General features: G+C 43.4%; 1 protein-coding gene across 1 annotated transcript in view; it reads left to right on the top strand.

The window, feature by feature from the left end:
• The window catches only part of TTLL7 (tubulin tyrosine ligase like 7), a 1,017,987-nt gene that overhangs the window by 91,866 nt on the left and 909,174 nt on the right, over nt 1-16,947 (top strand). Inside the window, exon 2 of the mRNA XM_078659263.1 lies at nt 4,283-4,349. The gene's annotated coding sequence lies outside the window, so the exon portion shown is untranslated. The remainder of the gene's footprint in view (nt 1-4,282; nt 4,350-16,947) is intronic.

Raw genomic sequence — 16,947 nt, forward strand, 5'->3', positions numbered from 1 at the left:
CATGACGAGTCCAGCTCATCATGCTTCACAGTGGAGCTGTGCTCACGACAAGCTGGACTCGTCATGAATAGAACGACCGCACAGGCGGAGAATTAGCTGGGCGTGGGAGTGCCGCGCTCAGCTCGTCATAAGCATGGAAGGGTTTAAGAAAGAACCAGTATTTCATTTCTATTTTGGGGTTTTCCTAGTCCTGGGTTTGTGAATTCTGAAGCTTCATTTGTCATAATCATATTAATTTTCCTCTGAAAGTGCTAAACCGAGAGGGTTTAATGGATTTTGGACTCAAAAACTAGATCTTTCTGAGGATCACCAGGCAATCGTCTTCCAGATGTGTAGCGGTCATTGTTCACTTCTCCATGGTGGAATTCTTTCTATTTCTTGTCAAAGAATTTCTTATTGTTTGGGGAGACATTCATCATATTAACTGCCACACAAATTCTTTTTTGTTAGGGCACAGTCTTCGTCGAACCAAGTATCTGTTGGAGGTAGACTATTATTTTACTTTTGTCTTTAGAGATGGTTCCGTATTTATGCCATTGATGTCCATAGGTTAAAAATTGCCATTATGCCCTCAAAGAAGGCACATTCTCATCTGTCGTTTCTTATTATGCTTGGAAAGATTATGTTCAACATGGTTTACAAATATTTGTCTGGCAAGTGTGGTTTCTGAATGTTGTCTCCTCTCCTCTAGGACTCTTTGACAATACCTTGATTCTCCCTTGGACTTCATAGGGCCTGTGGAACATGTATGTGTTGCGGGTTCTTCACTCTGTACTACTCTTCATAAGAGAATCATCCGAGTGTGGTCAATTTCGATTCTCCAGATCAATTTTGCATCAGGGTATTGACCCCACTTACTATGGGAATTAAGATATAGATTAATGGAGATACTTGATCATTGCATAAAGATGCAACGCCTTGTTCATCATGCACTATGATATGCAGGGCAGATACCATGCCTTTTTTGGTGTAGACATTTTTAAGAGTCTTCTATTTTAGGATCTTTTTGGGGTTACTGTTGATTCAAAATTGAGGTTCCAAGAGATTGTCTGGGTTCAATGAGAACTACATTGTCCACTCCTCATTTGTCTAGTTTGGTATTGAAGTCCCCTGCTATGCCGACTTAACATGCTGGTAAGCAAGTGGCTTTCTTCATGACCAGCAAGTAGGACAAGCAAATCGTCCAATCCCTGTTTTAGAAGTGCATTGTATTGAGTCTTTGAGTACTGAGCATGAGTACTGTGTCATCTCGTAGGAGAGTATCTGTTATGAGTAGCATTTGACTTGTGGCTGTTATGTGGGTCATCTGCTTCATTTTGCCTAGCTTGCAGCTGGTCTGGGGACCTTCTGGGTTCCTACTGTCTTTATTTTCTATTGCTGGAAGGCCAATGGCTTGTAATCCTTGTGCTTCTGATGTGGTAAGGCACCATGTTTCCTGCAACAGGATGGTGTCATTATCTTCAAGGATTTTTTTAACCTGCTGATGTGAGGCCTTCTCACTAAGAGCAGCTATATTTCATGAGACAATTTTTATTTATAATTTCCATCCTAGTCTAGCCAGGATTAAACTTTAGGTCTGATGTCTTTCCTGGCAGACTGCCTGTGGTAACCTGTAGGAGTGTTTTTCAAATCCTTGCTTGGGAGTTATTTATGTGTCTCTCTCTAGGTGTTTTGGCACCTGCACCTCCATTACCCCAAATTACCCGCATTCAGATCCCTTCTCTTGGTTTGCTTTGGTTAAATTAAGCATCTTACAAATTGTTTTCTTAGGCACGATGCAGAAGTGAACTTCAGCTACATCTGTGAGGGGTATTACCCACTTAGGGTCTGCTCTGTTGGAGTCAGGTTTTCTGGTTTGAACACTTGACAAGGGGTCAGTTGAATGCCGGCTATGAGATGAGTTACTTAATTTAATTCTTGAACTAACATCACAAAGTGAGAATCTTTTTTTGCTCTTTGCCTGACCTTCTCATATAAGACGTATTCCTTGGTGCTACTTGTGTAGCAGGGTCTCATTTCTTCTATCAAAGGGCAAATACATTTCTTTTTCAGAGGTTATTGAGGAGCTCCTGCCTGCTTCCATGCAGAGTACTTCTTGACTGTTGGCTTCTCATTGTTGGTTGATTCTTTTTCAGAATCTTAGACTTGCTCCTGCAACAATTTTACATAATAGCCAGTAGAAGACTTTGGGCCCGATTTATATGCTGGCTGGATCGGAACTCCATTGCAGTAGTGACAGAGTTCCCTAGCCGCCAACATAGTGGTCCACCTGTCCGATCTATATGCAGGGCGCAACTTAAGTTTGTGTATCACAAGGGGAGAAGTAGAAGCATTCTGGGGGCCCCACTCAGCTTCCGAATATGTAGCACTAAATCAAAAAGGAGTGGAGCCAAGAGGCCTCGAGGGATCTGGTACAAATATGTAGAAGACCCTCAACAGCCATTTTCCGCCTTTGGTATGTTTTTTGCCATTAGCGTAATCTTGGTTGATCCTGGCCTCACATTGGCCAGAAGGCCAATGTGAGGGGCGAAACACGTCTTGGCTGTTAAATGCTCTTTCTTTCTGTCAGAGGAATCTATTGATCCGCCTCTGTTTTTGCCCAAGCATCTTAAAACCAATAAGGAAGCAATACATTTGAATGTTTCCATAAAAAAGAGTGACTACATTAACTTGACCTGGCACTTCCTCAAGCTTTGCACTAGTAATGGGGAAGGGGTCTCCCATTGTCAAGAACAAGTAACCTTCACCAGATATGCTCTATTAATGCAGGATTGCTAAGGATCTGGACCCATGACCCCAACACACGTGTATTTGTTAAATGGAGCAACAATTCCCTCATGAGCAAATGATACTGCTAAAAGCAGTTCAAGCTTAACAAAGATCAGGCCTCCTGGAATTTATGCAACAATTCTGTTTTCATTACAAGTATATAAGGTCAATTTCTCCAGAACAACTGCCTTGTGCCTGTGAACCACTTCCCCTATAAAAAAATAAGCTAGAATGAAATGTTAATTTCTCAGTAATGAGCCCTGCCAACATAGGGGCACACCACTACCTCCAATTGTGGTTTCCAGTGCCAGAAATCTTAAGGTCCATGCGTGACTGGCTTCTCCATTTTTGTATTCTTCTCATTCTGGGTGGGGCTTGTTGTCCTGATTTTCTAATTGGACAAAGAAAATGACAAGTCCCAGAAAAAAAGAAAAAAACTGAACTGGAGCAGTCAGTCATGTAAGTAAGTACTTTTCGAATTTGGCACACCTGCCCAGTCTGACCAGTAGCCTTTAGTAATTACTTATCGTATACATTCATATTTAGCAATCACAGACACTAATGAAAATAGTGTGTCCCAGCCAGGTAATGTTTACTGTTGGTAATTAATTTCGTGAGGAACAGAACAGACAGCATGTAGAGACCCAACATAAGGTAGTAGGCCATTGAGAGAGATCATGGGGTAGACGCCACAATAGAATTAATTTAAAAGGGAGCGTTTGGAAAGAGAATCCGGGAGTTCAGAGGGAAGTTAACCGTACTAAATTCCTATTTTATTCTTTTCCTTTAAATAATTCGCGACGAGAACCCTTTTTACAAATATTTATTTCCAATATATCCTCTGATTTATTTTACTTATACTCTCATATACTATTTCGAGTTTGTTTTATGTGTTTGTTAATCGATTCTTCATAAACTGAAAAATATCCATTTGTTGGTGTTAGTTTTGTGAGTTACGTAATCTGATATTATGCGATTTGCACTGAAAAGCATAACTGTTTATCCTGACAATGCGTTTAGGTAGGCAAGATTTCTTGTTTTTTACCGACTGTTTTATTTCCTTTCCTGCTGTTAAGTGTCTGCCCTTCAGATAACCTTTAGATTCCTACTAGGTAAGAAAATTGCCTGAAGAGCTATGATTTTCTGCGAAAAGAGTCTACTGTTTTAGTTTCCTGTGAAGTATGTCTTGTCATTGAAATGTAAAAGTAGCAGAGTGAGCACCTAGAACTTGAATTAAATTCATAATCCAGTTAGTGGTCATACTTTGCCTCTGACGCTTATTTGCTTGAGCGGGCCGATGGTGTAAGCACATCGCTATATGGCACGCTGTCTCAGTTTTAGCCCCTTGGCGCTGGCAGCATCAGCTAAATATAGCTCTTTGATGATATAGTTAGACAGTACTTTTCAAAGCCACGAGTGAGACAAAAGAAAAGAGAAAAGTTACAAAGACCTCATGAAAGCAATGAAAAGCATAATCTATGATAAAAAAATATGCACCTTCTTACGTTGATAGGTTTTCTTTGGAGAGCTACGATGGAATAAGATGTGAACGTGAGGCACGTGGATTCATAATCGCGGTGGTGAGTCTAGTTTAATATTTCGGTATTTGATTGTAGATATAAAAGTATGAACTGTAATAGGTTACAGTAAGTGCATTCAAAACGGCGTTTCATGTGCTGTGCTTCGAGTGCTGTCTGAATCTCGCCCCTTAGCATAACCATATCTAGCTCGCAATTATCATACATTATTTGCCACTGCATCTAGTCCTATGTATCATACCCCCCTGGTGTTCAGTAAACTCTGTGTTGTTTCTTGTACTAGAAGCAGCAACAATATTGCTGGATTTGTGAGTTTGTTTTGTCTTTGCAATTTCAGTTTGGAGTGTGGGTCTTATTTCAAAATTTCAGATTGCATGCACCCAGCGCACCTTTTTAGATTTCATGACGTTATTTCCAAACATTACATTTAGCACACTGGAATGGGATGGTCTGGTTCTATATCTGGATTCGTTATATTCCTTCTCTCATCTTACTCACCTTTTCTTCCCCTTAACTCATTTTCCTCACCCCTAATAGCTACCAAATGGCACTAATCATGATGAATTTATCACGAGTCCTTTGCTAACAAGGTTCTCATTGAGTTTCCACGTGTAGCATTGTCCCCATTCTTCTTCGCTTCAATATCTACGCCACAACTCTGCATTTATATGAATGCAATCAATAAACTTTCACTCTCTATGGGAGCTATATCCACCCTCCATCTTGTACCATGATAAACTATCCATCCAAAATGGATTCCACTGGTCCTCTGTATTCTCGCCACAGAGTCTTACTACAACACGTGTCACAGATTTACTGCATCTGGATATGTTTGAAATGCAAATAAAATGTTAGCCCAAGGAAATGGGGTTAGCACCAAGTAGACTCTAGTGGAGTCAGTTCTCCCCACTTTATTATGACACAGAATTAAGATCTGGTCATAACGAAAGATTGACAGAAATTAGCTATGTTTCCTCCACTGCTTTATGTGACACAGACTGGGGCACAGATATTATATCTATGCCTGCTATGAACTCACTGCATCTCTCTAGGTGACAGAACAGGCTCTGGATCTCATCTTACCTTGGACCGACCTGTGCCTTTGTGTTCTCTGTAGATTAGCTTGGATACAGGGCCAAAAAAATGAAGATACCAGTTTTACATGCATTCAGTCACTCAGACCAGGGATTAATCCGTGGTTACCATACATAAGGCATTCCCATCCCAACATTGTGTGACTAAGCGCTTGTATAGATATGAGTGGGTGATATATTGCATGATTTAGCCAGTTAATAAATGGATGAGAGGGTGCATGGATGGCTTAATGAATAATTGGTTAGCTATATGAATAGATAAGAACATGCTTGGTCATGTTAGTATATGGATGAATGATAGGTTGATGAATGAGAGTTCATGAATGAATGAATGAGTAGGATCATGAGTAAGTGAATGGTGCTAAAGGTGGATGTCTTCAGTTGGCATCAAGGAGCTGCTCTCCCCTTCTAATCCTGCTGTTTGATTTGTTATCCATACACTTTCTCAACTATTCATTCATCAATGCACTTAGTCACACATTCATCAATCCGTGCACGCTTTCATCCAACCATGGACATATTTCACATTCATCCACTCACACATTCACACATTTTAACATGCCATTGAAGAAGCACTTGAAACCCCCTTTTCAGGTTGTGTTACTTCTTAAAATGTTTAATGCGGAGGATGAGACTATGACATCCTTCACATTCTCTTCAGGTATTTTCACCTGGAGGATGTACTTTTTAAAAATAATTTCGGGATATGTGGGAAGAGCTTCTCCTACATCCCAAGATTATTATTTTTTCACACTGTGTGATGAGCAGTATGCACAGAGCACAGTGTGGAAGGGAAAAGACACCATTAGGAACTGGTTGCTTTTTACTTTGATGACGATCAGGGCATTTCTCAGACCATTGAGCACTGATTAAAGCGGTACCACTTCCTAGTGGATCCCTGCATGGTGATTACAGCAGCATGACTATCCCCAAGGAGGGATCCACCTTCTAGACACCAAGGAGAGGAAAGCAGCTCCACAGGCATGGCTTACTGTGTGGGGGAGGTCGAGAAAGGCCAATAAACAGCAGGGAATATGTACGAAAAAAAGAATGGACTGTTGGTGGCCAGCCCTGGCATTGGGCTATGCCCCTTCTCTCTTACAGCCCAACAGTCTTTCTGCCCCAGCTGCTGGTGAGTGGACAGGGGGTTTATTCCCAATCTTCCATTTGTGTGGGACAGAAATCCCGCTAGGACTAATTTAAAAAAGAAAAAATAATAGGGTGGGGGTTGTCAGTCCTGGCATCAACCAGTGGCCCCACTGCCTAATGCACCAGTCTTTCTGTCACAGGCGATAGGCCCAATCGCAGCAGTCAGGTACCATTTTTTTTTTTAACAATCCTTTATTTGTAGCAAATCAGAGTACAGAGATGGGCCTACAACCATCTCGGCCTCAGGTACCATTTTTATCAGTAGAAGTGTGGGGACACTTAGTAGGGCCCGATTCAGATATGGGTCGGGAAGCTCTCCGACTGAGCCAGATCCGGAGTGTTTTCCGACAGAGCCGGACTTCTGCAGTCCAACCGAGCGAGTACGATGCTGCCGGATTCCGTTCAGTCGGACTCCCATAGAAGTCAATGGGAGCCGGTCGTACGACGCGTACATGGGCTCCCATTGACTGAATGGGTACGGTTCGTACAAAGGCGCCCCCTACAGTGGGTACGCATCGGTGCCATCCGCACCGTACATGCCTGTGATGCGGAGACCCTTGGGTCTCCCCCTGTGTCCATGTCGTAAGGCTGCGGGTGACAGGGGATCCGACGCGGACCCCCAAATGCAACGTTGCAGACGTTTTGCGAGCCGGAAATTATGGCTCGAACCGGCTGTCCGAAGCGTGCATCTTAATGGCTCAGTCATAAATCGCATCCATTGCACGGCACGCTTTGCTTACGGATGAGACGTACGGAGCGGTTCGGACCCGGAAACGATTCGGTCGGTGATTTCCTTGTTGCTCGCATCGTACTTGCTTGCACGTACAGCTGTACGAGTCAGGTGGAAAACACGCGTACGCCTCATACTTTTTCTGGCCGGATTGCGTTCCGTGCACTTCCGAGTGAGATCGGAATTGGGCCCTATTTGGTAGAAGTTTTGTGGATCTCTGCAGAGTCTGGAACTTTCCCTCACAGCAATGTGAGGAAAATCCCTGATTTTAGCTGCAGTGTGTCAGTAGGGTATTCTAGGTAGGGCAATGTAGTGGGATCTACACAAGTCACACCATTATAGACTCCCCGGGGTCTCTAGTTCCAGAAAGGTCTGGGTTTGATAGGTTTCCCTGGTTGGGGGCCGAGCCCAGGCCCAAATGTGCAGCTATCCATATTGCCAGAGTGCGTCTATTTACAAGGCAAAATCTTGATTTTACCTTGTTGTGTTTTGGGTTTTTCGTGTTGCGGACGATAGGCACAGCTACACAAAGCCAAAACCATTTTCATCCGGAGAAGTGTTAGAAGAAGTAAAAATTTTATGGATCAATGCATATGTTGGAACTTTCCCTCACACCAATGTGAGGAAAGTCTGTGATCTTAGCCAAAGTTATATGTTTGCAGGGTATCTTGGTAGAAAGATGCAGAGAGATTGATGCAAGACCCACCACCATCCTGGACTCACCTAGTCGTCTACTTTTCAGAAATGTCTGGGTTTAGTAGGTTTCAATCGGTGGCTGTTTAGCCTGAGCCAAAAAACTGCAGCTGCCCACATTACCAAAATTGGTGCATTTCTAATGCAAATTCTTGATGTTTCCTTGTTGCCTTTTGGGACCTTTCCTATTGTGGATAATACGCCTAACCACACAAGTGGTGTACCATTTTTATCAGGGGGAAGTTTGGGAACACTGGGTGGCAGGAATTTTGTGGATACCGACAAATTAGGGAATTTTGCTCTTAGAAATGTAATGAAAATCTTTGATTTCAGCCAAAGTTTGACATATGCAGGGCATTCTGGGTAAGAAAACATAGTGAAATTTAGAAATGCCATAGCATCTTAGACCTCCATGGTTGTCTAGTCTTCATAAATGTATGGGGCTGGGTGGTGTCCAAGCATGGACCTAAATATTGCAACTACCCACATCACCAGAATGCATCAATTTCCAAGAAAAAATCTTGATGTTTCCTTGTTGCAGTTTGGGGCTTTTCCTGTCACTGACAATAGGGCGAGCCACAGAAGTAGGTACCATTTATACTGGGAGAAGGGTTTAACCACAGAATTGTTGAACATCACTTATCATCAATTGAATTTCTCTCCATTTTTGGTTCACAAAAGTAAGCCAGTATGCACAAAATAACACATTTTGCAAAATGCCCTCCGAATCACATGATAGTATGGGTAATCCCAAATTCAGAGTTGTACAAATAAACACTTGTCCTAAACTAATAATCTTAGGCACATTTAAAAAATGCATAGAGTTCTTTCATACCCTTTTTTCATTAATTAGATTTTATGGTATGAATTGAGGCATGGCTGTTTCACATTAAAATTCATTATAAATTGGAGTTTAGTTGTTGGCTTTGGGTATTGAGTGGTTTTGGACAACCAACACACTGAATGTATCCCTGTGACCCGAAAATCTGACAGACCTAATGATATATTAGTTTTGTAAATTGTTCATCAGGGCAAAAGAAATGTGTGACAAAAACGGTTATCTGTTCTATTTTTTCATTATTTTTTATTTCAACCACTAGTTTCTTTGATGTAGAAAGGAGCGATTTACATAGATGACCCTTTGCTGAATTATACATTTGGTCTAATTTTTTTAGAAATGTATAGCATTTCTTATTTACCCAATGATTTCACACTTGTAACTCACACAAACTGCAAGTAGTTGGAAACCACATAAAACTGGAAAAATCGACTACCACATAGAACAATGCAAAACTGCAGTAAAAAAAGTTTAATTTACAACTCTGTCTGTTCCTAAAATCAGGAAAGTGGGTTTACTGGTGACACTTTTTGATAAAGCGGTACAAAAGGGGGTGGTGATGGACGGAGCATCTGAACCAATCAAACACTCATACCCAGTCAAAAGATCTGGGTTTGATCCATCACCGTTCTTTAGCCCACTCTGCCACCCCAGTTCAGACATGGCTATATGCAAATCAGTCTGACCCTGTGCCTCATGGGAACAGTCCAGCCCGAACTGCCAAGCCATGCCTTCCCTGGACCGGAAACAAGCTTCCGAGGACCGGTTTCTGGCATTCCAGCCGTCTTCAGCCCAGCTTGCTTGAATCCAGTGGCAAAGTGAGCAAGGGACTCACGTCTGAGCATACCCTGCCACACTTATGGCGGCCAAAGCGGTACAAAAGGGGGTGGTGATGGACGGAGCATCTGAACCAATCAAACACTCACACCCAGTCAAAAGATCTGGGTTTGATCCGTCACCGTTCTTTAGCCACTCTGCCACCCCAGTTCAGACATGGCTATATGCAAATCAGTCTGACCCTGTGCCTCATGGGAACAGTCCAGCCCGAACTGCCAAGCCATGCCTTCCCTGGACTGGAAACAAGCTTCCGAGGACCAGTTTCTGGCATTTCAGCGTGTCTTCAGCCCGGCTTGCTTGAATCCAGTGGCAAAGTGAGCAAAGGACTGACGTCTGAGCATACCCTGCCAGACTTATGGCGGCCAAACCGGTACAAAAGGGGATGGTGATGGAAAGAGCATCTGAACAAATCAAACACTCACACCCAGTCAAAAGATCTGGGTTTGATCCATCACTGTTCTTTAGCCCACTCTGCCACCCCAGTTCAGACATGGCTATATTCAAATCAGTCTGACCCTGTGCCTCATGGAACAGTCCAGCCCGAACTGCCAAGCCATGCCTTCCCTGGACTGGAAACAAGCTTCCGAGGACTGGTTTCTGGCATTCCAGCCATCTTCAGCCCGGCTTGCTTGAATCCAGTGGAAAGTGAGCAAGGGACTCATGTCTGAGCATACCCTGCCACACTTATGGCGGCCAAAGCGGTACAAAAGGGGGTGGTCATGGACGGAGCATCTGAACCAATCAAACACTCACACCAAGTCAACAGATCAGGGTTTAATCCATCACCATTCTTTAGCCCACTCTGCCACCCCAGTTCAGACAGTTGCAGTGTATGCTCAGACGTGAGTACCTTGCTCACTTTGCCACTGGATTCACCACTGTAAAGTGGGAATCGAGGGAGTGCTGCGGATCGATGTGGTGGGGGAGGGGCAGGGCGGGGGGGAGTAAACTCCGGCATACGGCAGAACGGAGTTAAGTAAATATATCTGGTTGCCCTTATTGAATTTTTGTCATTCAGTGTCATTTTGTTCATCAAATATTTTCTATTTTTATAAATTGGAGTGAATTTTTGTATTGTTGTGTTTTTGACGTTTTTACTGTTTTGGTACTTCTAAATGCTTAAAGCCTGTCTGTTCTGTGCCTTAGCTATCAGGGGTTGAGCTCAGGCTTAAATTACTGAATCATTTACTGGACCAAACAGGAATAGTAACATTACTACTTGTGGGAAATTACCATCCACCCAACTAATAATCCACTTTCTCACAAATTCCTACTGTTTCACTTCCACTAGAGTGTGCTGAATGGGAGGAGTGGGTGCAGGATCCTAATAATTTGGAGCATAGTCCTTACTCGAGAAGTGATAGAACAGAAATATTTGCTTAACCCAAGCAGAGCCGTCTTGCAGATGAGTTAAGTTTCCTTCTGGTACCAACCTAGCAACGTCAGTGAAACATCCATATAACTATGCAAAAGAGGAAGATTTGCTGCATTAGCAGGACATCCTGTTGCATAGTAGCATCTGTGCCACACTGCACCATTACCCCTGCAGGGCTGATACATTGCTAGTATTTTACGTGATGAATAATTACAAAAAAAATAGACTCTGCTGTTAATGAATAAATAGGGGTCATGAGGTAGTCAACTTTCCCATCCTTTCCCTTAATGGTAGACAGGCTTGTGATACCGCTGCCCTTGTTCGAAATGTAACTCGACAAAAAGTTAAGAAAATCATCTTGAAAATGGCACAGGAGATAAGGAACAGATATTCCTAAGCCACATTGGGTTTGTGAATATAGGATTGAATTTTGCGTTAGATATTGAAGGGGTCTGGGTGGAGCTGCCGCGCCATGTGCTATGAAGGGACTGTAGCTAACTACGGATGCAGCCGGTTGTGGAACCCTCACGTTAGCCGCTCCTTAACTTACCTTATATTTCCAAAAACATTGTAAAATAATTGACCGTCACTTAAATTATGAGTCCAGAGTCATAGGAAAGTGCATAAAGCAAAGATGAATGGCAGTAACCCAAAGATATTGCCCTTCGTGACAGTCATTGATGCTTTAGATCCCAATGAGAGGCGTTAGGTCAGGCAATTCCTCCTGAGACATCATTTTAAAGAAAGCTATCATGAACTGTTGTCGTTAGCCTAATTATTTTCCAGTGTTGACCAACATTATAATGAGCACCTTAAGATGGGCCAACCAGCACGGTTAAAGGCTTTCAGTCATATTCTGATTAGCTTCAGGGCACTATTAGAAGACCATAGAGGTGTGAAAAACTGGTATTTTCTGTCAGTTAATGCCCTCTGTCTGAATTAGTCCATTTGTCAGCACAGCCTGTCAGAACAGCCTGCGCATTCAGCTGCTTGCTTTAGTGCAGAGTATTTTTATGACAAACTGCACACACACACACACACACGCGCACACACACACACACGTTAAAAAAACATGAGCCCTCGACACAAGAACGAATGTGGGCAAATCTACCAAAAATACATGTGCTAGCTTATAGGCTCTGTAACATTACAAGTTTAATGAGAAATCCGATATTGCTTTTCTCACTGCTTTTAAATTCCTTTACAGTCTGTGCACTTTGCATCCTTGAAATTGCAAGGTCAGTTTCACTGCGTTCAGCTTCATCGCCGCAGAAAACATTACCAGCAAAACATCCCCTTTAAATATTTAAGTAGACATGCGTCATCTAGCATTTCTGAGTAGACAGATTAGATAGACTTCCGAAGGGAGAGCGTCAATTAATAGGGGGAATCATTTTGTTCGTATATCACCAAGGGCACGTTGCCTTGGAAATTTAGCAGCGATTCAATATTCGTTCAGATTTAAAATGACAGTGCAAAAAAAAACCTAGGAAACCACAGTTATTTAGATACTATAAGAGCTGACATACGGTGTGTTCGCAATAATTGAACAATTCTTATAATGCCTCATGGGGACAGAAAACACATTTTAGTATCTAAATTTAGCCTCCCGTTTGCATAATTGAAGAAAGAATTACTACCCTGTTGAGCCAGTTGTTATTTACTAAAAAGCTCCGGTTTGGTGCATGTCTGAATATGACTGGGAAAACAATGCTATTGTTTGCATTGTAAATTTCATTCAGTTCCTAATCTCACAGGTTAGAAGAGTTAGCGCTGTTGCTGTTTTTATGTATTTGTTTAAGATTTGTATAAGACGCAACAAGTGACATGGAAAGACTATACATGGGCAAATTCAGTGCTGAATTTGTAAAAAAAACATAGGTATCACAAGGGCTCTATTCAGGAGGCCTCCACAGCTTGCCCTACCCAGTGGCACTGGCAACTACTTACCAGCACACTGTTACATGTGCAACAATTCAGACTATTCGAGGCCCCCAAATGTATAACAAGCATTGGCATAGCCAATAGGTCTCGTTTTTGGGACCTTACAAGTATTTAGTTATGCAGCACGATATCCTTTTGCCGCGGTCGGTAGGGGAGTACCTGCCGGGGCGGTGACGTGGGGAGGGGGAGGGGCAGGATGGGAGTTAGTAATGTATGGATAATGGATGTTTGCAGGTAAGTAAACATAAATAAATCAAACGAATGTCTTCTTGTGCACTGCATCCCCAAATTCAATGCAGTGCGCGCAACGAAATTCGTTTGATTTATTTGAATGTTTACTTACCTGCAAACCTCCATTATCCATATATTACTAACCCCCACCCTGCCGCTTCCCCTTCCCACGTCACCGCCCCGGCAGGTACTCCCCTACCGACCGCGGCTGTCCTTTGTCCAACAACATCAACTGTTGCATGGGTAAACACTTATAAGGTCCCAAAGGTGAGACCTATTAGCTATGCCAATGCTTGTTTTCTATTTGATGGAACGGTTTAGGTCTTCAAACAACACCAGTGAGTGATTTGCTGCACAAAGGGCCCAGGGCTACGATGAGGCCAGGACAAGGAGGCTGTGCCCGAGAACTGCCTATTGCTTGTAACATGTAAAGGGTACAGAATATCTGCATTCATCTGTATTGTATTAATCCCACCAAACATCAGCATGAAGAATCCCAATAAACATCTGCATTAACTCACAATACCTCAACCACTCGCCCACCCCACTAATGTTAACACCCAACTGCTATTTATTTCATCTACCCTAAGGAAATTCTAGTGAATGCATGGAATAGTTGCTTGAGTCACTAAGCTAACCCCAATAACCAATAACATGACTAGCCACTAACCTTGGGTTCGGTAGCAGCATGCTGCCCAGGGTAAAGCACTTCAGCACCTCGCCAGGGGTAGTAAGTGTTATATAAATGCAATTACAATTTACCAAGGTTCCCCAGAAATGGATTTCCGAGGCTTAGATATCTGTGTGAGTGAGAAGGGCTGGGGGGGAGTCCAAGAGTGAGAGAGGGGGGAGAAAGAGAAGGCTTTGACTGTTGAAGAGAGGCTAGGGAGGGTGGGGCAGGCAGAGAACAAGACAGATGGAGAGTCAGAGGAAGGCGAGAAGGAGCAGGAGGGAGAGAGTGACAGGAAGTGAAGTAAGAGTGTGTAGAGAGAGAGCAAGGGTGGTTGGATTAGGAAGTGGGCTGGGGCAAGGTGTGTTTAGGAACATCAAAGGTTCTTGAAATGAAGTGATGTCATTGAAGATGGAGTAGGTGGGAGAGAAGTGTCATGGCGAGGTGCGAAGAGAGATGAAAGAGAGGTGGGATTGGTAAGGGTAGAGGGGGCTGGAGAGTGTGCAAGACAATAAGGAATTTATGAAGGGAGAATGATGGGAGCACGGGATGGTAATGTAAAAAAGGAAAAATATGGCAGAATATGAAAGACGGGCGGGATAAAGAGATGGGCTATAAAGGGGAAAAAGGTGTGCCGAAAGGAGTGGTCAGAAGAGGGTAGACATATAAAGTGGGTGAGTGGTAGGCAACAACGTCAGGGAGTGAGTGATGGAAAAGGACAATGCAGATATAAAAATAGGAAAGGGAAAGAGGAGAAGATGAGGGTCCGAGAAGATGGTGAAGTGAGGGAGAAAAGGGGGCGAAGAAAGCACAAAGTAGAAACACGACCAGGGAGAAGAAGGGTTCAGAAGAGTGATGAGCAGGAGATGTAAAGCGGGACAGAGTGGTGGAAAAACTGTAATGAAAAAGACAAAAGGTGGAGACGGGGCAAAGTATGAAGACAGCTGAGGTTGAGAATATAGGGAAAGCAATGAGAAAAGGAGGAGCTATTGAGACCATGTATGATTTTCTGGCTCATTCACCTATGGTGCGGAGATTCTGGGAGAGTAAGGGGAGGAAAAGTGGGGAGAGCCCGTGAGCAAGGGAAGAGAGTCTGGAATGAAAAAGACCAGCGAGAACAAGGGGTCTAAGAGGGGAGAGAAAGAGATGTCAAGGGAGCAGGATAGGGTGAGAAAAGGTGCTTCATGCAAGTGTGTTAAAATGCGGTAGATTGGTTCGACAGAGACAGAAAATAGTTTGGGAGAGCATCAAAGAAAAAGGAGAGATACCCCGATAAAGAAAGGGATGAAACAGAAAAGATATGATGGTAGGTCTAAGGGGGAAGAGAGATGGTGACTGAGAGAGCAGGATAGAAAATGAGAAAGGGGAATGACAGGCTGAAAATTAAGAAACGCGGTGGCGACGGAGAAGAGTGTTCGAAAGCGAGGGAGTAAACATGTAAAAAGGAACGAAGGAATGGAACATGGAAGGGTGACATAAACCAGGGAAGAATGAAGAGAGGATGTTTGGAAACAAAAACAAGGAATACCTTTTGTAGGCAGAACTCCTAAAATCACACGTTCAACCCTATCAACAGACGCCATTCAGATCTTTCTTGTGGCGATTACATATGATAACAGCACACAAATTGTAGTTTTGGCATGTAAATGTAAATGTAAATGTACAGGAATTTATATAGCGCAAATCGCCAAGCGGTTTCTAAGCGCTTGCTTAGGGAACCCGTCCTGGTATTCCCCTGTGAGATAACCCCGGCAGGGTATCCGCAAGGTGAAAGCCAGGCATCCCGCCGCGAGGGGCCGTTGTGGAGATTAAGCAAGCTATTGCCCAGAGTCGCAGAGTGTGAACCCGTGAATCGAGTAGGCACTGGAGCGAGAATTGTCGAGTCCATGGACATATTAGGACTCAAGACCCCGCCGAGCCGGGAATTGAACCCTGGTCCCGGGCTGACCTCTGCTTCCAGGTCTGCCTCCTCTAACCAGTGAGCCACACTTCTCCGCATGCAGGTGCCGATAGGCGACCACGTCCAGAAATTAGTTTGGGGATGGTAACGTGTCTCTGTAACATCCCCCTTTTGAGTTTGCCCAAAAGTGTGATAAGGGCCCCAAACAAAGTTTGCGGCATTTAAAAAACATATTGTGTGGCAAGGATGGCAAAATTATGGGACAAGAAAATACAAATTATGGAGCATGTTGCCACATATACAATGGCAATGATCTTTTTTTTATTTTAACACCAAAGCAATCGGCAAATAAAACAAGCATTGCTTAGAAGCTGATGCCCATTACTGTCAGCGAGTGTGCTTAGACAGAGTGACAGGCATCAGAAGGATGGAAGCAATGACGGGCAGAGGTGCGAGCAAGGAGGCGTGCGCGCTAAAAGGAAATAAAAACAAGCATTGGCCGCACGGCCGTGAAAGTAACGCGGCCGTGAAAGTGTTCGCGGGCTGTAAGGGTGCCTGCGAGCGATGCACTTAATGAGCCACGGTGAGACAGGAAAGCCAGATGGTGCCTATGCTCGTAACTGTGCGCATAACCGCATGCTCTAGGCCACACAAAAAGTTGTTGTCTGCTTTTTGAAGCCCACTTACTAAAAGTCTCGCCAGGACAGTGCATGCGCTGGCTCGGGCGAGACCTTGAAATGGCTTGGGCGGCAGATATTAATTGTTTTAGTGTAAATTGAATAAATAAACAATTACTGTTCTTCTCATCTCTAAATTATTCAAGCAATGTTACCAGGAGGCAGCTGTCGTAAGTGTTGGTATTGACAATTAAGTGTTAAAGCTAAGCAGTGGAAACTACTGCCTCAAATTAAGCACTGGGGAAATGTACTATTCTGACTCCAATTTCACACATTGGGGACAGTCTATAATTAATTAGGGTCTGTTTTACTTTTCTAACTTTAATCGTCCAAACATTGGGCAAATGCCTACAACAGGTTTGTAGAGGCTGAGGGGATTTACTATCCTAAAGCCCATATATTGTGTGGGTGTTCGGGGGACTTGTAACATTCACTTTTCTAACTGCAATGTAACAAAAAAGAGATGAAAGTGCATCGCATACATCGCATACATGGGGCAGAG

The sequence above is a fragment of the Lissotriton helveticus genome, chromosome 1_1 (genome assembly GCF_964261635.1).
Source record: "Lissotriton helveticus chromosome 1_1, aLisHel1.1, whole genome shotgun sequence".
NCBI classification, from domain to species: Eukaryota; Metazoa; Chordata; class Amphibia; order Caudata; family Salamandridae; genus Lissotriton; species Lissotriton helveticus.